Source organism: Saccopteryx leptura, chromosome 5 (genome assembly GCF_036850995.1).
Source record: "Saccopteryx leptura isolate mSacLep1 chromosome 5, mSacLep1_pri_phased_curated, whole genome shotgun sequence".
Taxonomy (NCBI): domain Eukaryota; kingdom Metazoa; phylum Chordata; class Mammalia; order Chiroptera; family Emballonuridae; genus Saccopteryx; species Saccopteryx leptura.
Window position 1 is genome coordinate 135,781,096 of NC_089507.1, and position 21,684 is coordinate 135,802,779.

At 38.6% G+C, this 21,684-nt stretch overlaps 1 protein-coding gene across 1 annotated transcript in view; it reads left to right on the forward strand.

The window, feature by feature from the left end:
- The window catches only part of CELF2 (CUGBP Elav-like family member 2), a 704,551-nt gene that overhangs the window by 31,912 nt on the left and 650,955 nt on the right, over window positions 1–21,684 (forward strand). The window lies entirely within an intron of this gene.

Genomic DNA, 21,684 nt, shown 5'->3' on the forward strand with positions numbered 1-21,684 from the left:
TTCACATCTCAGATCTGCCATCCCAAGGGGACAGGTGCAATATTGAAACCCCTGCACTCCAGCTGGTAGTGTTTGCAGGGCCCCAGAGGTGGAGTAGGAGCAGTTCTGCCTGTGATTGCACGATTAACACAATGTTAACTGTGCAAACAGAGCTGGAGTGCAGACAACATGCTGCTGCAAACACAATCATGGCCACTCAAGAACTCAGTGGTGCCTTGCTCCAAGGAAATGGTAGGTTAGTTTTCCCACCTTCCATTTACTTAATTTTGAGAAAACAGCTGTGTGGGCGGCTCACCATACGCCTGCTGAAGAGTTTGGCTGAAATCTAGGTGTCATTAGGAAGTCTCCTCCAGAAAGCCAACCAAAGTTAGGCCACCAGATGCTCTGCCCTGTGCAGCTCTTGTTGTATCCTCCTCATATACAAGGAAAGGGCCACACCAGTGGGTTTCCCATAAATGGCAGTGAATTTGTCACCCTGGGACAGTGATCCTGATTGTGTACCAATTCTCCAAATTTCTTTATACTGAAAATTTTAAGATTTTTTAAATTTTAATTTTTTAAAATTATTTAAATTTGCCTGACTAGGTGGTGGCTTGGGACACTGAGGACCCAGGTTTGAAACCCCAAACTCACCGGCTTGAGCACGGGCTCATCCGGCTTGAACATGGGCTCACCAGCTGGAGCACAGGGTTGCTGGCTTGAGTCTGGGATCATAGACATGACCCCACGGTTGGTGGCTTGAAGACCAAGGTCACTGGCTTGAGTCAAAGGTCACTGGCTTGAGCAAGGGGTCACTGACTTGCTGGAGCTCACTCCTCCTACCCCATCAAGGCACATATGAGAAAGCAATCAATGAACAACTAAGGTGCCGCTACAAGGAATTAATGCTTCTCATCTCTCTTCCTTCCAGTCTGTCTGTCCCCCTCTGTCTCTCTCTCTCTCTCTATTTCTGTCTCTCAAAAAATTGTTTAAATTTAAGTAATTATTTAAATATTCCCATTGATTCTAAGGAAACCTGATTAACTTCTTTCCAGAATAATGGACTATTGGAGTCTTTATATTGTATTTGTATATTGTATGACAGTGGTCATGTGCTCCCTTCAATTCTCTGAACTGAATCAGGACTTTAGAGTCAAGTTGTCCAGAGCTCCTTTCCAGATCATTTATTTTTAGCTGTGCAACCTTAAAACATCTGAGTCTCGTGTAATCTGTAGAGGACTCTATGCAGTCCCTATTCTATTAACAGGGTGGTTAAAAGGATTTTAAAGAAGTAAAATAATTAGTATAGCATACTGTAAGCCTTTATTAAATGTTAGCTATTGATTATGATTTTGGTGGTGCAGATTACAGCAATCCATAACGTAATTTGGAAAGGACAATTGTTTGCCGTCCAATGATAGCCATCCAGTTAGTCACAGTTGCAGGCTAATTATTGGCCCCACCATATGCCAGAATTTCATCATTTTGGGGGTCTTGGTCAATTTCAAGAGGATATAGTTTAGTCCAATTGAGTGGATGCAGTCAGGCTTTTTTTTATTGAGTGAGATAGGAAACATGGTGGTGAGCACTGGGCCCTGGGTAGTCAGAGGCCCTGGGCCTCTAGCTTGGCCTTAACAACTAGGTAGAGCATGTGGCAAGTAACTCACTTGTGAGTAAGAATAGCACTAATCCTATTATCTCATAGGTTTAGTGTAATAAATTAGTAAAGCATGATTAAATCAACTCTAGAATACTAGGTAAAGATAAAGGACTGCTGCCATCTTCAATAGTGTGTTCCCTGCTCATTAATTTGTCTGTTTCTCCCTGCTTCTGAAATTGCCCTCAACACCCAATGCCTTGAGGTAGTCTTCATTGCCAACACCCCCCTCTTGGAAACCCTGCTAAATAATAAATGATTACATGGGATCACTTTTATAAAGCAACTAACAAACAATAGGATAGCTTCTTATGATACTAGGTCTCTTCCCTAACTCATTTGTCCACCTATACCTGTATCCCTACATTGAGAGAAATAATGGTACAGAATCTGGGGCACACAGATCTTGAGAAGACGTGGGCAATGCCAAAGATTAGATCATCATGGCATGTAGTGTTGACTGGGTATTCTTGGTTTAAAAAAACACAAAACAGATAGAGAGAAATTCAGAGATAATATGAGAAGCTGAAAAATACCTTGAAGTCTGCCTATCTAAATTAGGTTCCTGGGCCCAGTTCTAAGGTGGGGAGTGAGAGGGAAGTTTTCCCACACATCTACAAACAATCCCCAGATACCAGCACGGTAGCCAAGAATTCAACTCTATCCTGACACTACCTACCCTGAGATTGACTCAAATTCCACAGGTTAAGGGTTCAGTCCTACAAAGCCACCCCATCTCCCCAACACACCCATACATGTACACAGTTCAGACCTCCGTTGCAAGCCCAGGCTTCTGGCTATAGATTGGAGTTTCCTACAACCCCCTATTTATGTTCAATTAACTTGCCAGAATAGCTCACAGAACTCAGGAAAACTAATTTACTGACTAGATTACCATTTATTAGAAAGGATATTAAAGGATTCAAATCAAGAGCCAGATGAAGAGATACATAGGTACATAGGACAAGGTGCTGAACAAAGGAGCTTCTGTCCTTGTAGAATTTGGGGCCTGGGACAGTGTCACATGGAAGTGTTCTGGTTCCCCAGCCTGGAAACTCTTTGAACTCCCTTCTTTTGGGTTTTTTTGGAGACTTCATTACATACACATGATTCACACTCATTGGCCATTGATGATTGACTCAACTTCCAGCCCCTCTCGTCTCCTTGAAGGTGGTGGTGAGGGGATGAGACTGAAAGGTCCAACCTTCTGATCACATGGCTGGTTCTCCTGGCAGCCAACCCTTGTCCTTATGTCAGTGGTTCTCAAACTTTTTCAGTCAGGGCTCATTTAAAATCCTACAAACAATTGTAGACACACTATATACAAATTTCTGAGAAATGTGTTATAATAATAAAGTCAAATATTAAAGAAAAAAATATAAAGTCCAAGCATGCTTTTATGGTAATTAAATGAAATAAACATGACAAAATTAAATTTATTCTGACATTAAAAAACATTTTTATGTTACATTTTTTGAGTTATGCTTTTTAGAATTCATAAAAAAGAGCAGTTAAAAAATAAAAAAATGACAAAATAGTTATCTTTTTATATATTGAATATATAGATACATTCTTAAGATTTAGTAAATTCAGCAGGTCCTGGCATGAATGTGTTAAGTTTTTGGCATTCTTATGTTTATAAGAAACATGAGCCTGATGTGTCCTAGCAATTTCTTGAATGTTTGGGCATATATTTGAAAGGCAAACTCTCATTTCCTCGTCAATATATTGAAGAATTTCTCTCTTTTTACTTTTAATTGTGTTAAGTGCAGAAAACCCCCACCATACATATCATCTTAACTTTACACCAAACAAAGGATAGAAGAAACTTGCCTCCTGTCTTTCCGGGTAATATGGGGGTAGTGTAAACAATCTAGCACCACAGCTTAACAACATTTTGCAACCTAATCAGGCAAGTGAGGTGAGGGTTGGGCAGACTGTCAGCTTACAGCCAATTCACACCTCTGTCCCCCCAAAATCTAAACTCCCAAAACTCTTTTGTTCTTTTGGTCCCCAACAGGCACATATTTCTCTGGAATACCATAGGGCGCACCAGCAAATCTTCTAGGGCGCCCCAGTGTGCCCCGGCGCACACTTTGAGAACCACTGCCTTAGGTGCTTTCCAACATTCACCTCATTAACATAAAAAACCTTGATTTCTTTCAACACTTAAAAAATTCCAAGCTGTGTGCCAGAAATTATGGACAAATACAAAATATATATGAGAAATATATTGTAGTCATCTGAATGAATAAATAGCAATATCACACTATCTAAACCTCTTTATCCAAAGTAGTTTTTGTTAATCATGGGTCCAGTCATCATTTCATCATTTGATCTGGGCTCAAGTAATGTTTCTTTGTTTTTTCTTTTTTTAACTAGTTATAATTTATTGAGAACCTATCATGAGCCAGGTATATAAGAATCTTTGTACATAGTCTTTCCTATCCTCACAGCCACACTTGGGGTTATATACTGTCTCCAGCCTATAGACAAGGAAACAAGGCTTGGGTTCAGAAGCTCACCCAGCAGGTGAGTGGCACAGCCTGTATTTAAATATTGGGCACAGAAACCCAAGCTCTTCCCCAGTGTCAGAGCCTTTGCTGTGGAACAGCAGATATTGGGCCCAAGTTGCCTTGAGGAATAACTGTTGCCAAAGCACAATAAAATAAGCAGAAACAAAAGCTTAGGAAAATCAATTGGAAAGAAAAAACCAAATATAAATCTTAAAACTATCATTTAAAACCCCACTAGATAAACAAAGTGTTCCACCTGATAACAGATTAGTAAAATAATTAAGCCATGTTAAACAGATAATATTTTTTATCAATTTAGTGTGGGTAAAGCATTTTCACACAGATTGCAATTTTTGCTCAGCAACTATAAACATTTGCATATTATGCGTTTTAAAAAGCACATCTTATTTTAAATTCAAAGCCTTAATATCACATATAAGTGCATTTGGTGCAAAGTTATTCCTGTGCCATTCAGAAAGAGAACCCAAATACTGGGTTTTGGCAGAGGTTTTAGAGTAGAGCGAGGTCAATCTGTAAAAGTAGCCAAATAGATCTAGTTTGAAATATTAATCATTTATTTACCCCTACTTAGTGCACTTAACTTCTATTAAACTACATTGAAATCTCACTTGGAATTTAACAGAAATCTATACCCAAGCATTAAATATTTAGTGTTTGTTTAGGAAAAGTAATTGGTAGAACTCAAAGCTGCTATTTGTTCTGTTTGATTAATGTTTACCAAGTGGAAGTTTTGTGCAAAATAATACATCAGTGTTCCACACTCACTGATGCTTCCTCTGCTCCTCAACACCTTATCTCCCGATCCTGCTTTATGCATCATCCTTTGAAAATGGAGCACAAGGAGTATTTTCTCAAATTAATTTTTAATTTCTGTAAAAAATTTGCATTTCCCCTGGATGACAGATGTATCACCTTTTGAAAATTCACTCTACATAAACTAAAATATATCCACTTCTCTCCACATATTTGCCTTCTCCTCGGAATCACTAACAGTCAGTTACAGCAGAAAGCAGCGTTCCTCCCTTCCTGGTTCCTTTCTCATTGCATTGCTTCAGGTGAAGGCTATACTCTCTGAGGGCAGCAAAGTGCCTAGCATGTGAAATGGGTTCAGGGTTTGATGAGTGAATTAATGACATCCTCATTTGTATATTGATGATAATAGAGTCCAATCAACCTATTGAACAGGTGGTTTTAAATATTAAACAAGGCAAACATTTTTAAAATAGGAAATGATGTATAAACATAAAGTCTTATTAAAATTGCAGGCCTTTGAGTAGTACCTAGTAAGAAATATTTGAAAGAAATTGAGGAGTAGGAAATACCTGTAGGCTCATAGAAATTTGCATAGCTGAAATAACCTTGTTCCTTAAAAATAAATTAGTTAGTGCAGTTTTCTCAAAGCCTACATTGAAAAATTGAAAACAAAGCAATGCCCTTTCTTTTTCTCCTCTCTGCTCTGACTCACAGCCAAGCTTTCATGACAAAATTATTTTTGTGAACAAAAATTCTTTTGACAGGCATGGAATTTCGTAGTTTAATGCTTAAAAGGCATCCATGTAAGAGGTTCAACAGGGCAAGTTTCTGCTGTGTGAGAAGCATAAAGGACATCTGGTCTGCCAGGACCAGCCATCCTATGATGACCAGAAAAATTAAGAATAACTTGTGTGAGCAAATTGAATGTCCTCACTGTATTTCCAGAAGCAAATGTTAGTTAGCACTTTTTTTTACACGACCATCTTGATTATCTTGACTTGGGCAAGGTGACAACAATAGTGAGACTTAGGGAATAGACAAATTAAGTGATAATAAAGCAAGGCCAGTCCCATCCTGACAAGGAAATGACACTTCTGTTCCTCAATTTTAGATGTTAATGTTAATCTTATTTTGATTCTTCTAAAAGGAAATGCTGAAGTCTTCACTGTACAATGGATTCTTTCCTCTTGAATTTTATTTTTTATCTTTTGAAGTGAGAAGAGGGGAGATAGAGAGGCAGACTCCCACATATGCCCTGACTGGGATCCATTTGGCAACCCTCTTCTGGGACCAATGCCCTGCCCATCTGGGACCACACTCCCAACTGAGCTATTTTTCACACGTGAGGCTCAATGAAGTCATCCTCAGCTCCCAGGGCTGACACACTCAAATCAATTGAGCCATGGCTGTGGGAGGAAAAGAGAGAGAGAGAAGAGGTAGGGGAAAGCAGATGGTCACTTCTCCTGTGTACCCTGACCAGGAATCCAAACCTGGGACTTCCACACACCAGGTTGACACTCTACTGCTGAGCCAGGGCCTTCCTCATGAATCTTTAGGTACTATGAGATTCATGTGTTTCATCTTTTCTCTGAATTTTAATTCAGTGGTATCTATGAGAAACAATACTTTTTGACCCAGTTGTAGTCAATTGGAAATACTAAATATTCCTAAATTGATCTTTTATTTTAATATGACTATGTGCCTGGGTTTGTGCTTTCTCAGGACAGCTGTTCTAATTGTTGTTGAGTTTCTTGGGAAGGTGGGGGAAAGGATTGCATAATAAGTATATAAAAGTGAGTATAATTTTCTCAAAAATATGTCAAATATTTCTTGCCATTTGGTAAACCAAAACAAGAGCTGCTGGTCCACAAGATTTTCTAAGCAATGTCTCCAGCATCCTGGAAAGGAAATTACAAGTGTCTACTTAATAAGATCTGATAAAAGAGAGATTCTATATCAGAGACTAGTAAAGACTCCTCAGCATTTTGCAAATTATGTTTTCAGTTCCTAGTTAATTGCCATTTGAATAATGTTTGAGTTGCTAGAAATTGTTGCAGAAATTCAATAACCGTTCAACAATTAGCATTTACCTTGAAATGTGAGTCAGTTTTGTGAAACATGTTTAAACCATCTAGATTGTCCTACATCTTATATAGTCCTTGTTTTTTAAAGCACAAAATCACACTACTTACATGGAAAAGAGAATCGGTGTTGTGAGGGAGGTTATAGGAACAAAGCATAGAGAGCTCCTAGAAAGTACTCATGTGCCATTCTTGGAGGAGAGAAAGCGAATTCCAGAAGAGGTGACTGTTAAAAGCAGTAGTACATATTTCAAGAACAGCCAAGGCATTTGCAAACTATTAGTTATATTTATTAAAACCTCATCTCACTGGCAGTATCCTTCACTTCTTGGTCAAATAGTTGTTCTACATATCATTTTAAGGATGGTAAGAAGACAAGGGTGTTTTTTTTCTTTTAAAGCAAACATGATACTTAATCTCTAAAGAGCCAGTAACATTACAGATCAATGTGTTAAATCAAAACAATCTAGAATTAATAAACTAATATATTCAGAAACAAAAATTTGAGTTCCTCTCACTTATGTACCAAGCCCCACTGTATGGCTGACTTGGCTGGAGAGAAATCGAGGCCCCACCCTTGAACTTTACAACCATGGTAAATCACCTCATCTCTGTATTTTCAAAAAAAGTTCAATTCCTCTTATTTTGAATGAAAACAATAAAAAACAAAGATAAAGCCCTGGCCGGTTGGTTCAGTGGTAGAGCGTTGGCCTGGTGTGCAGGAGTCCCGGGTTCGATTCCCAGCCAGGGCACACAGGAGAAGCGCCCATTTGCTTCTCCACCCCTCCCCCTCTCCTTCCTCTCTGTTTCTCTCTTCCCATCCCACAGCCGAGGCTCCAGTGGAGCAAAGTTGGCCCGGGCGCTGAGGATGGATCTGTGGCCTCTGCCTCAGGCACTAGAATGGCTCTGGTTGCAACAGAGCGCCGCCCCTGGTGGGCATGCTGGGTGGATCCCAGTCGGGCACATGCAGGAGTCTGTCTGACTGCCTCCCCATTTCCAACATCAACTTCAGAAAAATACAAAAAAAAAAAAAAAGATAAAAACACCTGCATAGTAATCATGATATGTCCTTACCCCAAGGTCATCTAGGATGTACAAATTTGGGGGAATCATTTCACCTCTCTTAGCTTCAGTTTCTTCAACTAAAACTTGAATTTTTAGTTTAATCATGGATTGTTTGACTCTTCTTTGCTTTAAAAGGGTGAGATTATACTATAAACTAATTATATGGCTTTTTGTCAGACTTTTCAACATGGCATTCATATTGAAAAGGTACCAATTGTTCATAATATCTTTCCTTCTAGTCCTTTTCTCTGAGCTAAGGATTGAAATGTTTCTAGTCCAGTTTCTATATAAATGGTTCAAAATAGTCCTATGAAATTTACTTAGTGAGTGTGTCTTTTTGGATATTTTTAAGTGACATTAATTTTTATATAAATTTAGAAAGCTCTGAAGGGTGTATGATATTTAATTGAATCCTAAAATGTACAGCTCTACTTAAAACAGTTCATCCTGATTAATGAAACTCTTTTCAACCCTGTTCTTTGTTTGTTTGTTTGTTTGTTGTTTTCAGTGAGAGGAGGGAACATAGAGAGACAGACTCCACATGTGCCCCAACTGGAATCCACCCAGCAACCCCTGTCTGAGTCCAATGCTCTGCCCATCTGGGGCCGATGCTTGCAACTGAGCTATTTTTAATGCCTGAGGAGGGGGCTCCATGGAGCCATCCTCAGCATCGAAGGCCAATGCACTCAAATCAATCGAGCCATGGCTGCAGTAGGGGAAGAGAGACAGAGAGAGAAAGGTAGAGGAGAGAAGAAGTAGATGATTACTTCTCCTGTGTACCCTGACTAGGAATCAAACCTGGGACTTCCACACGTTAGGTCAATGCTCTACCACTGAGCCAGAGCATCAATCCTGTTTTATGTTACATGTTTAGAAACATGTTCAATCTCAGAACTAACTTTTGTGAATTATTCTTGGATGTACTTTTGCTTTTACCAGAAGTCCAATCCTTAGCTCAATTATTTACTATAATTTCCCTAAGGGTGACTTTCTTTCTGTACTACTGAAAAATCATTTTTTTGTTTCTGGATATGAATTAAATAGTGACTCTAATTAGCTGCCACTAACAGGAATAATAATAGTAACTGCATTTGTAAGTGCTTTACATTTATATAGAATATTCTTTTATCAAAGGAAGATAGAGTCCATCTCTTATTTGACAGAGTGATAAACTGAATCAAAATGATGGATTCAGTTTTCTACGATGAAATGTAGTAGCTATTAAATAATCCGCAGCAAGATTGAAGGGTTAAGAACAAGAAAAGATTTCTTTATTTATTGCCTATGGAAGATATATCCACTGCTGGTGGTCCTTCTTCAACTGCCAGAGAAAATTCCAACTTGCTTGTAACAAAATTCACCTTTAGTAACTTGTATTTCTGTGGGGAAAGTAGCTGTATTAGGCTTGCTTGCTTGTTGGTTTCCCGGCTGCAAGCACTTTGCACAACTAGTGTGTGAGCATGTGGCAGAAAGCCACGTGTGTGGTGTCTATATGAAAAGCTAAGGGTGCTTTCCCTTGGTGGCGATTCTCCTAGATTGCTCTCCCACCACTGCGAGGTGCAGTTCCCTGATTCCCTCAGCCGCCACCGCCACTGTGAGGGGTGGGGTTCCTGATCCCTGCCCTCCACTGTGAAAAGTGGTTTTCCTTTGCTTATTTGTTCACCCATCTCTGCGAGCCTCCAATAAACAGGAATGTACCGACACTGTTCAGCTCTGTAGTTTGTGAGGCCTGAGTTCGGAGGCAAGAGACAGAGGCTGTGGGGGGGGGGGGGGGGCTGCTGGAAAAAGATGCGTAAAGCTTTAGGCAGATAGGACATACCTTATTGGCGGCGGCAGCCAGATGCAGAATGGTGGCCGCAATAGCAGCAGCCTGACGAAGTGCACAGGCATTTTATTAGTAAAATAACACAAAAATGGAGCCAAGTCATGATTACAAAAAGTGGGGGTAACATTATCAGTTATATAAGGCGAGGATGCATGCGTACCACCCCGGCCTCTTTCCCTTAGTCATGCAAAGCTGGATCTGATGTAATTGACTTGTCCATGCTGAGTGGATCTTGTGCAGGCTGTTTACCAAATCTCCGGAGACCAGCTTCCCCACACAGTTCCTCAACATTCTGCCCGAATTCAGTGTGAACCTGCCTGGTCTCAACCACTGGCACTACAGTTTCCATCTTGGATGCAGTGCTAAAACAGTGTGTTGAGATGAGACAACATGGGTTTAGAGCCTAATGGACTCATTCTCTAACTCCATTTCTGCCACTTGCCAACTCAGGCCAATAATACAATCTCTGTGAGCAGCACTGTCCTAGTGTGGTAAATGGAAGATGAGATGATGACTCTCTTGGTGGGATGTTTAACTATTAAGTGATGTATAATATTTGGATTGCCTGGTATGTATTTTGACACTTCACATGTAATAATTCCTGAAAAGGAAAATACAAAATTAGTACCCAGGACTGAGAGTGTGGCAATGACTCTTCTCCATTGTGTCTGGCTGGTGACTTTTTACAAGTTTTTTGTCTTGGAAGTTGGCCCCCATGCTGGTCTTTTGGCTAGAGAGCGGACCTTTATTCTGACATCTTTAAACAATATTTTCTGAAGTATTTATTTGCCTTGTTTCTACCTTTATAAGGGTCTTATCAAAAGGCAGGAATTAATCTTCTTAGAATTAATAATAATGCTACGTTGCCTACCATAACTGCGTAGTATAGCAGATGCAGAAGCTGAAGAAGAATTGTTTCCACTATGGAATCCAAAGAGTTACTTTCTGGCAAAAATAAGGTCCCAGTAGTTAAATCCATTTTGCTTCCACTTTTCTATGCCACTTCTCTTTTACATGCAGCCACCTATCTTAACATTATCAGAGGATTTTGTTACTCCTTCCTGATACATCCCACATCATTTCTAAATTGCTCCACTGTATACTGATATTGAACAAAACTCCTAGCTGGCTTTATAAATCCTCATCAGCAAAAACACAGAATACCTGCCCTTGATTGCTTTATAAAGAAAAACAGGGTTCTATCGTAAAGATCCCTTTGTGCTACACAATAACTTTGTCAAATAGGAAATATTTTCTATTTAATCCAATTCATTGTTATTGAGCACTGCAATAAGCCAGGCACTGAGCTGCTAGGGACACAAAGATGAATTAAATCCTCCCCCAAGTTGTTGGCGGGAGACTGAGGTGGTCACACACACTTAAGGACAGGTGAATATGGCATGACTAAAGCTGACTTGGGTTGGGAGAAGGGGTGGGCAGGGCTTTCATCTGGATCTAGAGATGTTTATTTGTTTGTTTGTTTCAGAAAATAAAGAGCTAGAGAAAAAAATACTAGCATGAGCACAGGGACACGCAAGCACCACGAGAAGCCCAGGACTTGGCACAGTGCCTGCTGCTCTGGGGGCTCCAGCAGGTATTTGTAGAGGTAGCAATTAAGGTCACGTGGTGAATAGGAGAGGGTAGGAGACAGTTAAGGGGCTTTGTGAAATATTTCTTATTTTATCATTCTCTATTTTATTAAACATCTTTACTGTTTCCTTTCTTTTTACCTGCCTCTGGTATATAGTGATAATATACGCACATTGCAAACAGCACAAAGTGAGAATTGTCTCTCTTAGGAAAGCAGACCATAAGTAAGTCTCTCTCTTTCCCTTCTGTTTTAAGCCATAAGAACATGAACTGGTTAAATTATTTTGCTGCCTCTAAATGTGAAATATAGTCAAGTTCTGGAGGGGAAAAGAATTGATTGCCATAACAAGGTCTACTGCTAAACTGAACATATGTTGCTCATAATGTCACTTTCTAAATCAATGAAATTATCATTATAGAATATGTCGACAAATTAGACATGTAAAGTGCCGGCTGTATGTGGGAGAGATGTAATTTGGCTCCATAAAAAGAAAATTAAACAATAAAATATCATTGACAGATGTAGTTAGCTAAAGGTTTTGAGGTTTAAATACCAATTTGTGGGGAAAAATTATGCAGAAACTGAGGGTACCAGATAAAAATACCAGTCTTCATGGGAAAAGAAAATTCAGTCTTTTGACCAGATGTTCTAAGACCTTAATTGTGGCCTTTCTTTAACAGATGGGTATGCTGACAGTTCTTAAAATTTTCAAATTCAAATAAAGTAGGTTAGTGATAATAAAGGAAATAAAGCCAATTGAATATGATTTGAACAAGTATAGTAGATTAGGTTAGATTAGTGATGCTCAGGTTCTTCCTCACCAGGACTTCTTCAAGCAGAATTTGTCTTGTGTTTCTCTCCTTAGAAAACGTGACAAAAAGCCACAGGTTCCAACATTTTTGTAGTTGTGGTTACTCATTCCTAACAATAATAGCATTGTGGTATTAGGTAAGAGTCTTAAAAATAAGTGTAAAAAAATAAGCAACACAATTATCAATAAAAAACTAATTGTTATTTTTATGGAAGCTGTGTTTTACTATTTGGAGAATAAAATACATGAAAATTAATCTTTTATACTCCAATTACAATGGTTATTCCAAGTGGATTTCAGATTTATAACATTAATGATTGGAAAAGTAGACAGACCCACACTTTTCTCAACATTAAAGGCTGGGACAGAGTAACGGAATATTAGCAGTAGAAAACACTGGGTGATGACCTTTACAAAATATTCAGCATCACCTATAGATTAAGAGAGTAAAGGTAACATATACCGAGATTAGAGAAATATTAAAACATTTTAATATCAATAAGATTTACTAAGGGACTTTTCCAATCTCTTCTAGAGCCTTTACTTTTATTTTTCTCCACTAGGCCCACTAATCTTGGGAAGCAATCGTGGGTTCATCATTCTGTCCTCTAGCACTTAGCACAGTAACTTCCATGAACAATAACTAAATAAACACATGCTGAGATAACTTACAGATGGACAGATGCAGAAATGAAAGAAGAAAGTTTAAAATATTTCCCACATGAGAACAATCCTGTTTATAAAATTATTCTGCCTTGCATGTCCCAGGCACTTGAGAGGGGTGTAGTGCTGGCCCCAATTTGGTGATTGGAGCTGTGTGAGTCGTACTTCTACCAAACGGTTGTAATGAGTCGGGCCCTCTAGTTGCTGGTGGGAGACCCAGCAGAGTGTTATGTCCCTTTCTCAGTGCTTATGTCAGCTTCTCTGTCAACCTCAATTCCAGTTTAATTACAATGAGAACAGTCCCAATGTAACCTGTGGACATCATGTGTGATTGAGAAATAACTGTTTTTCCCTGAGATTATGCTGGACAATACAGTAGGCAAAGATAGAGTGGCCACTAATATTTCCCAAGAAACATTACTTCTCCTATGGAAATGCCATGTAATCTATATCTTTGCAAATGTATCCTACCTTCACTCCCAATTGCCATCACATTTCCAAAGGGTCAGATTTGATTGAACAGTGAATATTGCAGTAGTCCATACCTAAATATTTTTCTCCAGTGGGAAAAACTTCTCCAAAGTGGGCTATCAGCTAGGGAGACAAAGACAATTCTGCAGAAAATCCCACATATACACAGACACACACCTAAGTAACTTTATTAGTGCTCTTCTTAGCCAGAATAGAAAACCAGGACTGGCTAGAATAGCGGGATTATCACAGCTGTTCAGGTGCATATTATTTCCTTGAATTCCATGTCTAATGTTATTAAATTGATGGTTCCATTATACAGTGTGTCCATAAAGTCATGGTGCACTTTTGACCGGTCACAGGAAAGCAACAAGAAACGATAGAAATGTGAAATCTGCACCAAATAATAGGAAAACCCTCCCAGTTTCTGTAGGATGATGTGACAGCATGTGCGCATGCACAGATGATGACGTAACACCGTGTATACAGCGGAGCAGCCCACGGCCATGCCAGTCGAGATGTGGACAGTACAGAGGAAAGTTCAGTGTGTTCTGTGGCTCGCTAAATTCGAATCCGTGACCAGAGTGCAACGTGAATATCGGCGCATTTATAACGAAGCGCCACCACATAGGAATAACATTACTCGGTGGGATAACCGGCAGTTTGGTGGAGAAACCTCGTTCTGGTAGGCCATCAGTCAGTGACGAGTCTGTAGAGGCTATACGGGATAGCTACCTAAGGAGCCCCAAAAACTCTGTGCATGAGCCCACATAGAACTGCACTGAATAGGTATGAAACTGGGAGAGTTTTCCTTTTATTTGGTGCAGATTTCACATTTCTATCATTTTTTGTTGCTTTTCTGTGACTGGTCAAAAGTGCACCATGACTTTACGGACACATTGTATATCATACAACAAGATTAATAAAAAAAAATGACAAAAAATTTTATAAAGTAGGAAGAAATGAGGATTTCACATAAATGACATTCCCATCTGAAAGTTGTGGATAAAAACTTTTCCAGCATCTGTTATGGAAATATGGAAACGTATTTTTAAATGCAGTGTGAAATGTAAAATAAGAGATAAAATGTGGTGAGTCCATATTTGAGGATTCTTGCTTGTCAAAATAACACTTCCAAAAAGAAAATCATTTCAAAAGGTTACCCCTCAGAATACTGCCACTAACGGTGCTATTTTCAATAAATGGTGTATTTAATATTTCCATATAATATTCTAGCACCACAAACCTATCACCCCAAGACAGCCCAGGGGGAACAGAAGAAAGAATGTACCAGTACAGATATGTGAGGGGAGCCATATTTCAGCAGGGAGATTGGAATTGGGAATCCCATGCCCAAACTCCCCATGAAAAGAATGAACTTACAATAGAGGTCATTTCACCAGCAATGGACATTAAGAAGGAAACATCAAGCAATAAGAAATGTGATGTAGCATAGAATACAGTTGAACTTTGAACAGCAAACAGGTTAAAATATCAACCCCCCATGTAGTCAAAAATGCATGTATCACTTTTGACTCCCCCAAAGCAGCCACTAATAGCCTACTATTGACTGGAAACCTGGCCAATAACAAACAGTCTTTTAACACATGTTTTGTGTTATATGTATGATATGCTGTATTCTTACAATAAAATAAGCTACAAAAAAGAAAATGTTAAGAAAATTATAAGAGAAAATACATTTATAGTATTGTATATATTTATGGGGGGGATCTGCATAGAAATGTACCCACACAGTTCAAACCCATTGTCCAAGGATCAACTATAATTATCTCCTGGAAGTTTTTAAAATTTCAAATATACCATCAGAGTGCAACCCAATAACAATTAAGCAAACTATGGAGATCACACTCCTCAGGGAGAAAGTGAGAGCTACTAAAGCATGTTTCCACAGTTCTGGCTACTTGCCCTCAGAAGGAGTGTGTGCCTGCTGGTGTCTCTGACATGTGCTGCTCTTATTTGGATCTGCATGTAGCAATCCATAATCACATCTATACCTTAGGTTTTTTTCTTCAAACTTTTCCTCCATTTGTCAATAGAGATAAATGTTCCAACTTCAATCACCAAAGAAATCGACTTTAAGCCGGTAAAGAAATGGAAAATGTGCCCAGGCCCTGGCTCATTTGGATAGAGCATCAGCCCAGTGTATGGATGTCCTGGGTTCAATTCCCACTCAGGGCACACAGAAGATGCGACCATCTGCTTCTCCCCCCATCCCTCTCCCCCTTCTCTCCCTCTTCCCATCCCACAGCCAGTGGCTCTATTAGAGTATGGCCCTGGACACTGAGGATAGCTCTGTTGGAGCACATCAGTCTCAGGTGCTAAAAATAGCTTGGTTGATTGGAACACTGGCCCCACATGGGATAGCTGGGTGGATCACAATCAGGGCACATGCTGGAGTCTGCCTCACTATCTCGCCTCCTCTCACCTAAAAAAAGAAAAAAAAATTAACTCTGCCCAGGGGAGGACACAGAAAGACCTAGATCATCCAGGAAAAGAGAGGATGGTTCTAGGTTTTGTAGGACCTAAAATTTAAATTTGGTAGGCCCTCTTTAATAATAATACAAAATTACAAGAACAGAATAGTTTTTTTTAAAGTATTTATTTAGAAAAAAAATCATAGGAAGTTACAAATTTTGTAAAACATTAAAAATACAAAAAAAAAAGAATATACATGTATTTATTAATAACTGTTACACATACTTCAATTATACCATTTCTCCTGTATGATTTTTTTGGCTGCATAGATTTTGGTCACCTTTTGATATGGTAACAGTCTTGTGTTCTTTTTCACCAAGAAAATGCAAACGTATTCAGTCTTCCAGAATAACTGATCACTGTGAGTTCTTCCAACTTCACAACTTGTTATTGTTAACAGCATGTATCTATTTAGAATTGTTGTTAAGTTTGGGAGAACTTCTTTAATTTCCTTTCTTAAGGAGCCGCTAGATTTGGAAAAATTTTCTATTGCAAAGTCTCTGGAAATGTAAATTTTCACATCCTGGTTTTTCTTCACCTCTCACATACTTCCAGTGTAGGGTGCTATTAGGAAATATTTATGTCACCATTGGAACTGTGTTCATGCATCAGCATGTTGCAGTACAAGGTGGATTGTCCACGTGTGCATAGGAGCAGTCTAGGAGCCTTTCCTAATCTGGGATTGTTAGCAATCTAACTGTCTGCAGAGGTAGCTACAAAACACATAAATACGGTATAGTCCTGTAATTGCAGCTCAGTCTCCCCTTTACTGGACCCACAAGTGTGTGTGAGCAACACAAGTGGAGGGAAGATAAAAGAGAAGGATATATGAGTGAGAAAAGGAAGCTCTCTCAACCATGGTCACCATAATATCTCATTTAAAATAGTTTTTTATAAACATGTAACCCTTCATTATAGGATGGCAAACCATCCCAGTTTGCCAACACAGTCCTAGTTTGGGCACTAAAAGTCCTGCTTCCCAATAAACCCTTTAGTCCCAGGCGAAGCAGAACAGTTGATCCCCCTATATTGCGAACACATCTCCAGGGCCTTGGGAGTGGGGGTGGGCTCTGTGAATGAGGAGTTGAGAAGCTCAGACTCTACTCGCTTCATGGTCAATCATCAGGGCTCCAAACCTTGTCCTGCCAATTGTTAGGGTGCAACATTAGGCAATGTACTTTATCTTCTTAATTGTCTTCTTTTAACAGGTATAAAATAGGATTTCTTTAGATAATTGCAAGAATTTATAAGTGTAACATATCTTGCACAAAGTGGATTATTATTGGCAATTATTATTACAGCCTATTATTAACATCAGGGCCCAAATGACTTCCATTAGTTTATGGCTTAAATATTTTAATGTGAAATCAGTAGTTAAAAATCAAAAGATTAAATTCTGAATTTAACTTTACAGAAAACTTTTCAGAATCCCATCCATGTCATATTTCATGAACTATTTCTCTATAGCAGTATGTTGTGGGGGGAAATACCAGTATAAATACAGAAGTACAACAGCTAAATTATTTTTATAAAATTTAGCATCTTAGAGAAAGCAAGCATGATATGCTTTATACCAAAAACAACCTTTGAACTAAAGAAATTTGTGGTTTGAAAAGGGAACTCATGAGAAATAAAATGAATAATTTGCAAGAAAACAAGATTTAATGACTGATGAATATTTATTTAATTTTATATTATCAACAAATTCCCTTAGTAATTTTAATGCTTAGTCACCATGGCATCCAATAAGTTGTTTCTTATTTTTAATGGAACTCTATTCTGCTGTAACATGAAACTATGTGTCTTGTTTGCATCTTCACAGTGACCATACACCGCCAACATCTTCCTCGGAATCTTTCACACCCTGTGGACAGTTACTGCGCCTTTGCCTTTCCGAGTCTGAGTGTAATGTTGTGTCTTTTTATCATTTATTAGAGAAGCAAGGTACAGCCTGAATATAAGCTGCATGACGGCTTGCTTACCACTCTCTTTTCTGTGCCTTAAACTCAATAATGCTCGATACACACCCAATGTATAGCCAATAAACACCTGCTAAGTGAATAAGCCTACCAATATCTCAGTGTATGAGTTTTGATAAGTCACCACACCAAAATAGACTTAATAATTCTCATCTTTAAAATAAGAAAATTAGACTATATTTTTTTAAGTGAAAAGAGGGGATATAGACAGAATCCCACAAACACCCTGACCAGGATCTACACGGCAACTCCCGTCAAGGCTCAATGCTCAGACCAGCTGAGCCATCCTAAGCCCTCAGGACTGATGCTTGAACCAGCTGAGCCACTGGCTGTGAGAGGGGGAGAGAAAGAAGGGGGAGAGAAAGAGAAGCAGATGGTTGCTTCTCCTGTGTGTCCTGACCAGGGATCGAACCCGGACGTCCACACACCAGGCTGATGCTCTATCCAAGAGAGATGCAGCCCAATATACAGCGCTTTAGCCTTGCCTCTTGTGTTATTTTCTTATAAAATCTCATTAAGGCCTGAATGAGATTTAAATCTCATCAAATAAAAGTGCTGGGAATACAGTCCACTCTCTAGCTCAGAATTTCTTGCTCTAAGATCATTTCTATATTTTTCTTTTGCCAATCTCCTGTTTTGCACACCTGGTGACAGAGATGTATTAATCAGGTCAAATTGGTAAAATCTAAATATATGTAAGTTAGCACCTGTTAAAATACTCCATAGTGACAAATAATAACAACTTAAAAGAAATATACTGAGTTTTTGTGTTTGTTTGCTTGTTTGCTTGTTTTTGGCTCACAAACCCATACCTATATAGTGAGATGATTGAATTGGAGGAAAAGAAAGAAAAAGAAAAACTTTAAGCCCAGTCTTTTCAGTAGCCCAAATATGCTGATCATCAATTTTCTTGGATTCAGTTAATAAGATTCTTTAATCATTTAAGAAAAAAAAAAAAGAGAGAGAGAGACCACCTGGATCAAGCAGTTAAGTAGTTTTATCTGAGTATTGATTAAAAGTTCTGATCATGATGCTATAGTACCTGACATACAAGTTTCTAATACTCCAGGGAATGAAAGGGTCAATGTGAAGTGAGTTGAGGGCAAGCTGAACAGGTAAGACAGGAAGCTCCTGGTCCTGTGTTAGAGGTCAAGGATGCATTCCAAGTAATTTTGAAAAATATATTAAACTGATATTCAACCTAGCCATGAAAAACCTCACTGCAGCCTCACTAGTTCAGACCATAACTGGAACACTTAAAAATTCTTCCCATCAAAAGGTATCAGGAGTGAAAATCTAAGATACATACTGACCGCTTCAAGTAAGTTCCTGTACCCACAACAGTTTAGCACATGAGCTAGTTTATTTGATCACCAGGCAATCATACTCATGCTACCAACACAACAGAGGAAGATGTCTTTGTCAATGTTTTTCACATCATGTATTGTGAAATTGTGAGCCACAATTGTGAAAATGTGAGCCACAATGAACATTTTTAAGGCAAAATAAAATAACAGATATCAAAAAAAGGTCAATATGCCTTTCAAAATGGCACAACTTAATCCCACAGAGAAAATTACTCAAGTGCGATGAGCTGCCCCTATCTGTGTAATTATAAATTATAAATAAGTAATTAAACATTAATTCTAAATCTCAGTAGGTCCTCTGACAGATTGGCCATCTGGTTGTTACTGATATGTTTAAAGAACCTTGGTACTTATATGTCCCAATCAATGGCAAGACCCTTTAGAGAGAAAATATACAAGAAGTTTTTAGCATCTTGTTCTTTAATCTTTTTATTTGTCCCATCTAAGTATTCCCTAAATATTCAAAGTTTTCTGATGGGTCTATTCAATGGCTCATTGAAAAGTCTAGTACTTTACATCAGCCCTCTGTCTCCCCAAGTGTGACAAACATCTTTGCATGAAGAATTACTAAATCCTACCAAAAGATAGATGTAGTATCTCACACTGAATTCTCTTCGAAACAGCAGGTTCTGATGCTTCCTTATATTTTCCTTATCCTGGGTAATGTATTGTACTTCTGCCAGGACTCAAAACGAACAGAAAACTGTCAGCTGTCTGGATGTTGTTACATCTGTCTCCCCATTGCTGTTCATGTCAAGGCAAGACACTGTGTACAGCAGGCAAGGTTAAATTCATTAGCAGAGTCATTCAGACAGCCTTCAGCAGTGCAGATGGTCTTCCCATTCTTTGCCCCATCCCACTTCTTTACCCAACCCCCACCCTCAGAAAAAGATTATCTCGGTACTACCTCTTTTCCTACTAGTCTTACATTCTGCATTTTCCCATCTCTTGGCAAACTAGAGTGGCATAAGAAAGAATGGCAGGTCAGCTTATTTTGACCTTGAGCAAAAGTTAAAAGACAAACACCCAGCCATAATCTAATGGGCCATTTTAAGAAATGAAGACATGACATATATGACATTAAGAAGATTGGATCTCTCTCCTGCTAGCAAGCTTCCAATGGCCTCCCATTACACTGAGAGTAAAAGGAAAACTTTGCACACCCTGCACAATTGGCCCTCTGTGCACTCACCACTCCAACATAGTTTTACATCACCCACATCACACTCGATCACTCCCCCTATGCAACAGTGCTGTAGAGAAATGATGTTCTCTCAGTGATAAATGCTTGCTGGTGAGGTGATGGTTGCCATCTATACTCTGGAGATCCATTTTATACTATGTATCAAAGGCCTTGCTGTTCATCTATGTTGACCTAACAATTCACTCCTTGCTTTTTTATCCTAAAGAAATAATCTTTAGGATTATTGAAGAGATACATGAAGAGATAAAAGTTCTAGGTTAGTATATATTGTAAGGTTTTGTAAAAATAATTAAAAACATAAAACTCTTTGATCTCTACAAAAAATATTTAAATAAACAGCAATACGTCATAATCCTGAGGCCATCAAAATTAAATTGTATCTTTAAGTGTGGGATGTGGGTAGAGACTTGCTTCCAAAATGTACCATATGATTACTCAGTCTGCTGTAGCCCTCTGATCAAGGCACAAATGAGAAAGCAATCAATGAATAATTAAGGTGCCACAACAAAGAATTGATGCTTCTCATCTCTCTCCTTCCTGTCTGTCTGTCCCTATCTGTCCATCTCTCTGTCTCTCTCTGTCTCTGTCACAAAAAAAAAGAATCAAGAGAGTTTTAAAAAATGTACCATATGAAAAAATGGGGAAAAGAGTAATTTTTACAGTAAAGAAGGCTGATAAATTACAACACCTCAGCCAGGCAATCAATATCAATATCAACATGTTGATATGAACCATGTTGATGACATGTTTTCTTGATATGATGTTATAAGAATGGCACTTGCTGTAGTGTCTTCTTCCAAGATAAGATTACTATTCCAATCTTATCTTGAGAAAACATCAATTTCCAATGGAGGGACTTCCTCCAAAATACCTGACTAAGTACTTCTCAAAACTGTCAGATTCATCAAAAATAAGTAAAGTTTGAGAAATTGTCACCGTCTAGAGGAGCCTAAGAAGACATGACAACTAAATGTGACGTGGTATTCTGGAGGGGATCTCTGAACAGGTAAAGAAAATTAGGTAAAAATACTTTTTAAAAAATCTGAATAAGGTATGGTCTTTAGTAGGTAATGATGTATTAATATTGGTTCATTAATTGTGATAAATGTAGCATGCTAATATGAGATGTTAATAATAGGAGAAACAGGGTGGGAAGTATATGGAAATTATTTGTATTATATTCTCATTTTTTCCCATAAATCTAA